Source organism: Impatiens glandulifera, chromosome 1, assembly GCF_907164915.1.
Source record: "Impatiens glandulifera chromosome 1, dImpGla2.1, whole genome shotgun sequence".
Taxonomy (NCBI): Eukaryota; Viridiplantae; Streptophyta; class Magnoliopsida; order Ericales; family Balsaminaceae; genus Impatiens; species Impatiens glandulifera.
This window is the reverse complement of record NC_061862.1, coordinates 77,973,473-77,980,768: the sequence shown is the minus strand read 5'-3', so window position 1 is coordinate 77,980,768 and position 7,296 is coordinate 77,973,473. Positions and strand designations below refer to the sequence as shown.

The following is a 7,296-nucleotide window of genomic DNA, read 5'->3' as shown; positions in this document are numbered from 1 at the left end:
GGAAGCAAGTTCTACACCCTAAAATCCTTTTTTTCTCTTCTTAAAAAAAAATTCTGATTAAAACTTTTTTTTTAATCAGGTCTTTAAAGTTGCTCCCACGTTTTTAATGGTCGATATTCAGCAAGCAGTTGGCGATGGAAGTGAATACCTTTAAGTAAGTATATTAATTTATTCTCAGTTATTCTGTTAACCATTTTTCATCAAGATATATATTTTGTGACAGTTTTATAAAAGTTTCTGCAACAATCTTGACGATATCATCTGGAATCCACCAAATAGTGATATTTCCAAGTCTCGGGTCGCCAAAACAAGGTCCAAAAGGCGTTGACCAAAAGCCTCATTCACAATCCACGTCAACTGGCCTATCTATGCAACATGTATCATTTGGTTTGGCCAAGAAGAACAAGGGGATTTCAATAGTCTTATCTTGGATATATATTGTTGGTTGGATTAGGGTCAAGTTTTGAGCCTGATTTCTTCATTCTTTAAGAAACTTGACCCTAATTCTGACTTCAAGTTGTTGGTTCATTAGTGATTTGCCCTAGACCATGGTTTAGGAGCCCCATCCCCCATTTCTTTTGGTCTTGTTCAATTGTTATAATATAATGTCCCCAAGATTCTATGTAATAAACAATTCACTCTTTTCCATATATGTCATGGATCATCCCTTTTATTTATATACTTCTGAAACAATTCCACTGTTGTTGATGTGTAATAGTAAAATTAGGCCTTTCATTATTATAAGAATAAGTTGGGTGAGATATTTAAGAGGTTTTGATTAATCTTAATTAAGAATTAAAAAACATTTTATCAACCAAAATTAGTTCAACTAATGAGCATTGGAGAACAAATACAAAAGAAAATCAACATAAACATATAAGATGTTCATAATTGAATAACTTGAGTATACCAAATATAATTTTCAAATCGAATACAAATACCACTTTATAAATTCTATGTTTAGAAAATACAAACATTTTAATTATTTTTTTTCTTATTTTTTCTGTAACCAAATCCTAAAACAACATTACCAAATGGAAAGTCTTAATGTGATAAGAAAAATATAAAAGTCTTGCAATCAGGAGTGGAGGAACTTATAAGATTCAGAACCCATATGTGGAGACATAGAGAGATGCCTGTTAGAGAAAATGAGATGACTACCAATGTATGTATTTAAAGAACAAAATTGTGTTACATTAAAACTTGCAGCAACTTGTTTAATATTTCGCACTTCACTGTATACCACGCCCAAGACCCACGCTCAACGCCTCACGCTCAAGACCCACGCCCACCCCCACGCCCAAGACCCACGCCCAAGAACGACGCTCAACCCCCCACGCCCAAGAACCACGCTCAACCCCCCACGCCCCATAGCTGTAGCAAAACTTACATTGAGCGGATAAACAAATTGATGATCCTAGTCTTCAACTGGATTGTCGCTGCTTCACAAAACTAGAGGTCGGCCGCCTGGAGCTTGAACAAAGAATTGGAGAATATAGAGATTTGGTTTTCAATCAAAAGAGAATATAGAGCTTGGTTCGTCTCCCTTTCTTCAAGTGCCTATATTAGCCCTAGCAGCGGGGTATTCTTCACTAATGGGCTTCAGTTTCAAAAGTCCAAGCGTAGCCCTAGCAGCGGGGTGTTCTTCGAAGGGGGGAAGGCGGCGTGGGGTCTGTGTCGGCGGGAAGAGATCGGGAGAGAAAAGGGAAATGAAAAAAAAAAAAAAAAAAAAATAAATAAAAAGGTTATTAAGGGTAAAATTGGAAAAAAATTAAAAAAAAGGTTAAAAATAAAAATGAAAATTTCTAAGGTTAAATATGGGAAATGGGGGTATTTTGAGGGTCATGTTATCAAATTTCCCCATTGACATCTATTAAAATAAAAATGTTAAGTTCTTTAATTTTTTTTTTTTATAGTATTTTTAATTTTTTTAAGTCATAATATTTTTTTAATAAATTTTCTAAAAATTAAAATTTTATTTACAGAAATATATTATGTTGGTTTTTGTAAATCGTAATAAAAAACATATAAATCAAATGCGGATTTTGTAAACATATAAATCAAATGACTGGTTTAAATTTCAAAAACTTTACTTTTCTCATACATGTACCGTTAAAAGAATCCGTTTAAATCCCTTGACCCCTTCATTCATTCTCGGTTGATTGAAGAATCGAACCGAGTAAACGCCTTCTACCCAAATTCCCCTCTACTAGATTTTTGTCTCTGATGACGCTGTCTTTGTTGATTCTGACCCCGGTCGTCCGCAGATGGAAGCGGAAAGATTAACGAAAACGGTAATGATCGGGTTCCAACCTTAACTGTTGATATTGATGACATCTGTTTTGTTTTTCAGTTTAACTTCATATTTTGATCATTTATAGATGATGAGTTGTGTTAATGTTTCAGTCTTTTCTGGGTTTGCTTATAACACAAGATCTATTAAGGAACAGAGGATCAATCGTTTACTGCCCTTAATCTGATATCAATTATTAGGTGTTTTATCGTTAATAATTGTTATTTCAAATAGACAAAGAGATCCATTGTTTAATCAAATTGTATATCTGTTATTCAAATTATTGTCAACACGGTAACTATCATTGTTCAAGCTAATTTTATATTGTAAATGCTTTGTTATTCCCTCCTTCTAAAGGACTTCACGAATTGCTGGAACTGTTAGGAATAAATGCAGATGCCATTGCTAGGACAGGCGACGCCCTAGCTTTGTCTGAGATGACACTAAAATCCCTCAATCCACTAAGAGTAAGAACTATGATGTTTTTTTTTTTTGAAAATTGAATAGTAATCTGAATGACCCTCAATCAATATGTTATCTATAGTACTGGAGACAGGTTTGTTGTGAAGGTGAGAATATCGGATTCATCAGCAGCCCGATTCTACTTTGAACACTCCATCTTCAAGTTGCCAGATAATGAGGTTTAATTTCTTCAATGCATGTTTGTTGATTAACATCTTTTGTTCAGTAACATGAATCATGCTTAATTTGTTTCTTTTCTTGTAAAACAAAGCCTATTCTTGAAGCGAGAGCGACTGCAGTTTGGCTTGACAAGAACTATCTCCCTGTCCGAATACCAGCAGATATGAGGTCTAAATTTGTCAAGTTTATTCGACAAGAGGATCAATCCAACTAAAGCTAACAGATGCATACAGAGGTATGCTATTCTATTGTACTAGGACTGAAAGATTTCAAAATAACATCATCTTCATTAGGATTATAAAGAGAATTAACCCTAAGTAGAAGAGATACTTAATCCTAAACAATAGGATTACAAAAGATATGTGATATTTATCTGGATATTGAGAATCTGGAGATATTACCTTGATTTAATTCTCTAATATGTACCTGTTTGTTTTTATAATGTTGTGTTAATGTTTCAGTCTTTCTCGTTTTTTTTATTAGGTATTAAATAACACACAATGTCTCAATAGCATACATCAAGCTACCAACCGCTGAGGCATATGTAACCTTATCCATATCTTCAATATCCTCTTTTGAAGTAGGACAATCTTTACCTGTTATCTTAAAGTTGGTAGTAAGAGGAGAACTAACCACTTTAGTTTTGTCCATGTTGAACCTACAAAGCACCTTCTCAATGTATCGCTCTTATGACATATGCAACTTCTTGGCAGCTCTATCTCGAGTAATCCGTACCCCAAAAATCTGTTTCACCGGCCCCAAGTCTTTCATTGCAAAAGACTTGCTCAACTGCTGTTTTAACTTAGCCATTATTCCTACATTCTTGTCAACGATAAGCATGTCATCAACATAAAACAATAAAATGATGAAATTATCATCACCAAACCTTTGAAAGAAAACGCAATGATCTGAAATAGTCTTTCGGTAGCCTTGCTCCCCCATAACAGACTCAAACTTCTTATACCACTATCTCGGTGACTACTTCAGCCTATATAGACTGTTCTGAAGTCTACACACATAGTATTCTTTACCTTCTACCTGAAACCCTTCAGGCTGCTCCATATAGATTTTTTTATCCAATTCACCATGAAGGAATGCAGTCTTGACATCCATCTGATCAACCTCAAGATTAAGACTGACCGCTAAACCGAGAACCACCCGAATAGAACCCATCTTCACAACCGGAGAGAAAATTCAATCGAAATCAATACCTTTTTTCTGGATGAATCTTTTGACCACCAATCTAGCTTTGTATCTGGGTTGTGAGGTGAACTCATCAGTCTTCACCTTATAAACCCACTTGTTCTTCAATGCTCTCTTGCCTTTAGACAACTTCACCAACTCATAAGTATTGTTCTATACAAGGAATCCATCTCATCTTGCATAGCTTCAGCCCATTCTTTTTGTGCTCATCTTCTATAGATTCTGCATAACACTCAGGCTCCCCCTCATCAGTGAGAAAAACATACTCATTTGCAGAATAACGTACAGAAGGATGACGATCTCTCGTAGACCGTCTGAGTGGAACACATTGTGGCATGTCTGGAACTGGTAACTCTGGATGAACAACTTCATCTACATCTTGCTCTCGAGTATCAACATCATCAGCACCATGGTCATCAATAGGAACATCATCTCCAACCTGAGTGTCAACATGTTGTAGAGGAACTGAACCCAAATCAATAAGATCATCACTAGAATTGTCTATGTCTTCTCAACATCCTTCAAAATCTGATCTTCAATAAACACAACATCTCTGCTTCGAACAAGCTTCTTTTGAACTGGATCATAAAGCCTATACCCAAAGTCATCATCTCCATAGGCAAGGAACGCGCAAAACTTATACTTCACAACAAACTTTGACCTTTCATCTTTGGGAATATGCATAAATGCCTTGCATCCAAGGACTCGCAAGTGACTATAAGAAACATCTTTTTCGCTCCAAACCCTGTTAGGAACATCAAACTGCAAAGGAACACGAGGGGTTAGATTAATAACATGTACCGCCGTGTTCAACGCTTCACTCCAAAAGGAACGTGGCAACCCTGAATGTGAAAACAAACATCTGACTCTCTCAGCCAATGTTCTGTTCATCCGCTCTGCTAAGTCATTCAACTGCGGTGTCTTTGGAGGAGTCTTTTGATGTCGAATATCATGCTCTCTGCAGTAAGCATCAAATGGCTCAATGTATTCACCTCCATTGTCTGTCCGAATACACTTGAGATTTTTTCCAGTCTCTCTCTCAACTGAGGCATTAAACTGCTTAAACACATCTAAAACTTGATCTTTAAACTTCAAAGTATAAACCATACCTTCCGGGAGTGGTCATCAATGAATGTGACAAAATATGAGCAACCACCAAGTGTTTTTGTCTTCATAGGATCACAAACATTGGAATGAACAAGATCAAGTATGTTCTCTCTTCTGTAGGGAGGGTGACTCTTGAAGGAAACTCTATTTTGTTTACCTGCAAGACAATGAGAAAACCTCTTCAACTGGACATCATTTACACCTGATAACACTTTCTTCTTTGACAATAAAGTCATGCATTTTTCACTCATATGGCCAAGTCTCTTATGCCATATCTCAGTCATGTCAGCATTCTCCACAGCATTAACAATGCTCTTGTAGATTTTCGGTTGTACCACATAAAACTTTGAGCACCTTTTACCTCTTTCCACAATCAAAGAACCACGAGTGAGTTTCCACAAACCATTACCAAAGTAGTTATTGTACCCATCATCATCAAGTAAACCTATAGAAATCAAATTTAATCTCATATCCGGGACATGTTTTACATTTTGTAAAACCAACTACATCCCAGTAGCAAATTTCAAACAGACTTCTCCAATGCCAACAACCTTTGTTACTCACTATTACCCATCTTGACATCCCCAAAATCACATAGAGTGTAAGATGAATAAAAATCTCTTCGTGATGTAACATGACACGAAGCTCCACTGTCAATAACCTAACTCGACTTATCATGTGCAAAGTTCACCAAATTATCATCACAACAAACAAAGAAATCATTAGTGATAGTATTCACTTCAACCTTGTCACCGCCATCATCATCTTTCCTTTGATTGTTGTTTTAGTTGTTGTAGTTTTTCTTCTTGTTCTCTTTTTTGCATGTCTGCAGAACTTTACTGTGTGTCCCTTTTTACCACAATAGTAACACTCAATATTAGCATACTTCCCTTTACCGGAGCTACTAGTACCACGCTGATTTCCTTTGTTTCCCGGACCTCTACTCTAACTTCTCCCCCCGCTTTTCAAAGACCAAGACATCTGATTGTGAAGAGGAACTCTGTGACTTTCTTCTCATCTCTTCATTCATAACACTTCCATGGTGATAATACCATTCGGTGCAGAGTTGGACAAGGATGCCCTAAAAGTCTCCCAAGAATCCGGTAATATACCAAGTAACCATAGACCTTGAATCTCATCATCAAACTTGATACCCATTCCTGAAATTTGATTTACAATGCCCTGAAATGCATTTAAGTGATCTGTAACAGGAGTGCCATCTTTGTACTGTAACTTGATCAATTGCTTAATCAAGAATAATTTATTGTTCCCAGTCTTCCGAGCATACAACTGTTCAAGCTTGTTCCACAAAGTACGAGCATGTGTCTCCCCAATAATATGATTCAGCACATTATCCTCCACCCATTGCCGAATATATCCACAAACCTGTCTATGCAAAATAGTCCATTCTGCATCAGTTTTATTCTCAGGTTTATCAGTAGCAAAAAGAGGTAAGTAATAATCTTTCACATATAAGAGATCTTCCATTTTTGCCTTCCAAACATGATAATTAGAACCATTCAAATTAATCATCCTACTTGTATTAATTTTCATCGTTCAAACAGTTCAATTCACAAATAAGCAACCAAGGCTCTGATACCACTTTGAAGGAAATGCACCACAACGGTAAACAACAAACTGCAGAATTTATCTTTCGTTTGACAACACTTTCCCAAACTGTTTAAACTTGTGAGAAAGCTAAGAAACAGGTATGAAAAATGCAATCAACATAGCCCTAAAACAGTGAGTAACACACCAAACAAGCACACACAAACAATACAGAATTTTAGCGTGGAAAACCCTTCAATGGGTAAAACCACGGGACACCTAGTGCCGCTTAAAATTCACTATCATCAGCAAGAGAGCAATACAAAAGTCTTCTCTAGACAATACTAGAGACATACAAATTCATAAAACCCTTGGAAACATGCACATCAAGAATATAGAAACAATCAAAGAACAATAAAGGAAGAATATCACCAAAAATAACTGCTACTGTTCCGGCAACGAAACCCCGACCTCCAGACCTCAAAATCCGATCTCCACCGTCC

General features: G+C 36.4%; 1 long non-coding RNA gene across 2 annotated transcripts; it reads left to right on the top strand.

Annotated features, from left to right (window-relative positions):
* Window positions 1-2,520: 2,520 nt before the first annotated feature.
* Window positions 2,521-3,372, top strand: LOC124922505. Of its 2 annotated transcripts, XR_007097824.1 has the most exons (3): window positions 2,521-2,760; window positions 2,850-2,934; window positions 3,027-3,372. It is a non-coding gene; the product is annotated as an uncharacterized LOC124922505 (long non-coding RNA). The 2 variants fall into 2 exon arrangements; XR_007097825.1 differs by lacking the exon at window positions 2,521-2,760 and having other exon boundaries at window positions 2,804-2,934.
* Window positions 3,373-7,296: the final 3,924 nt, after the last annotated feature.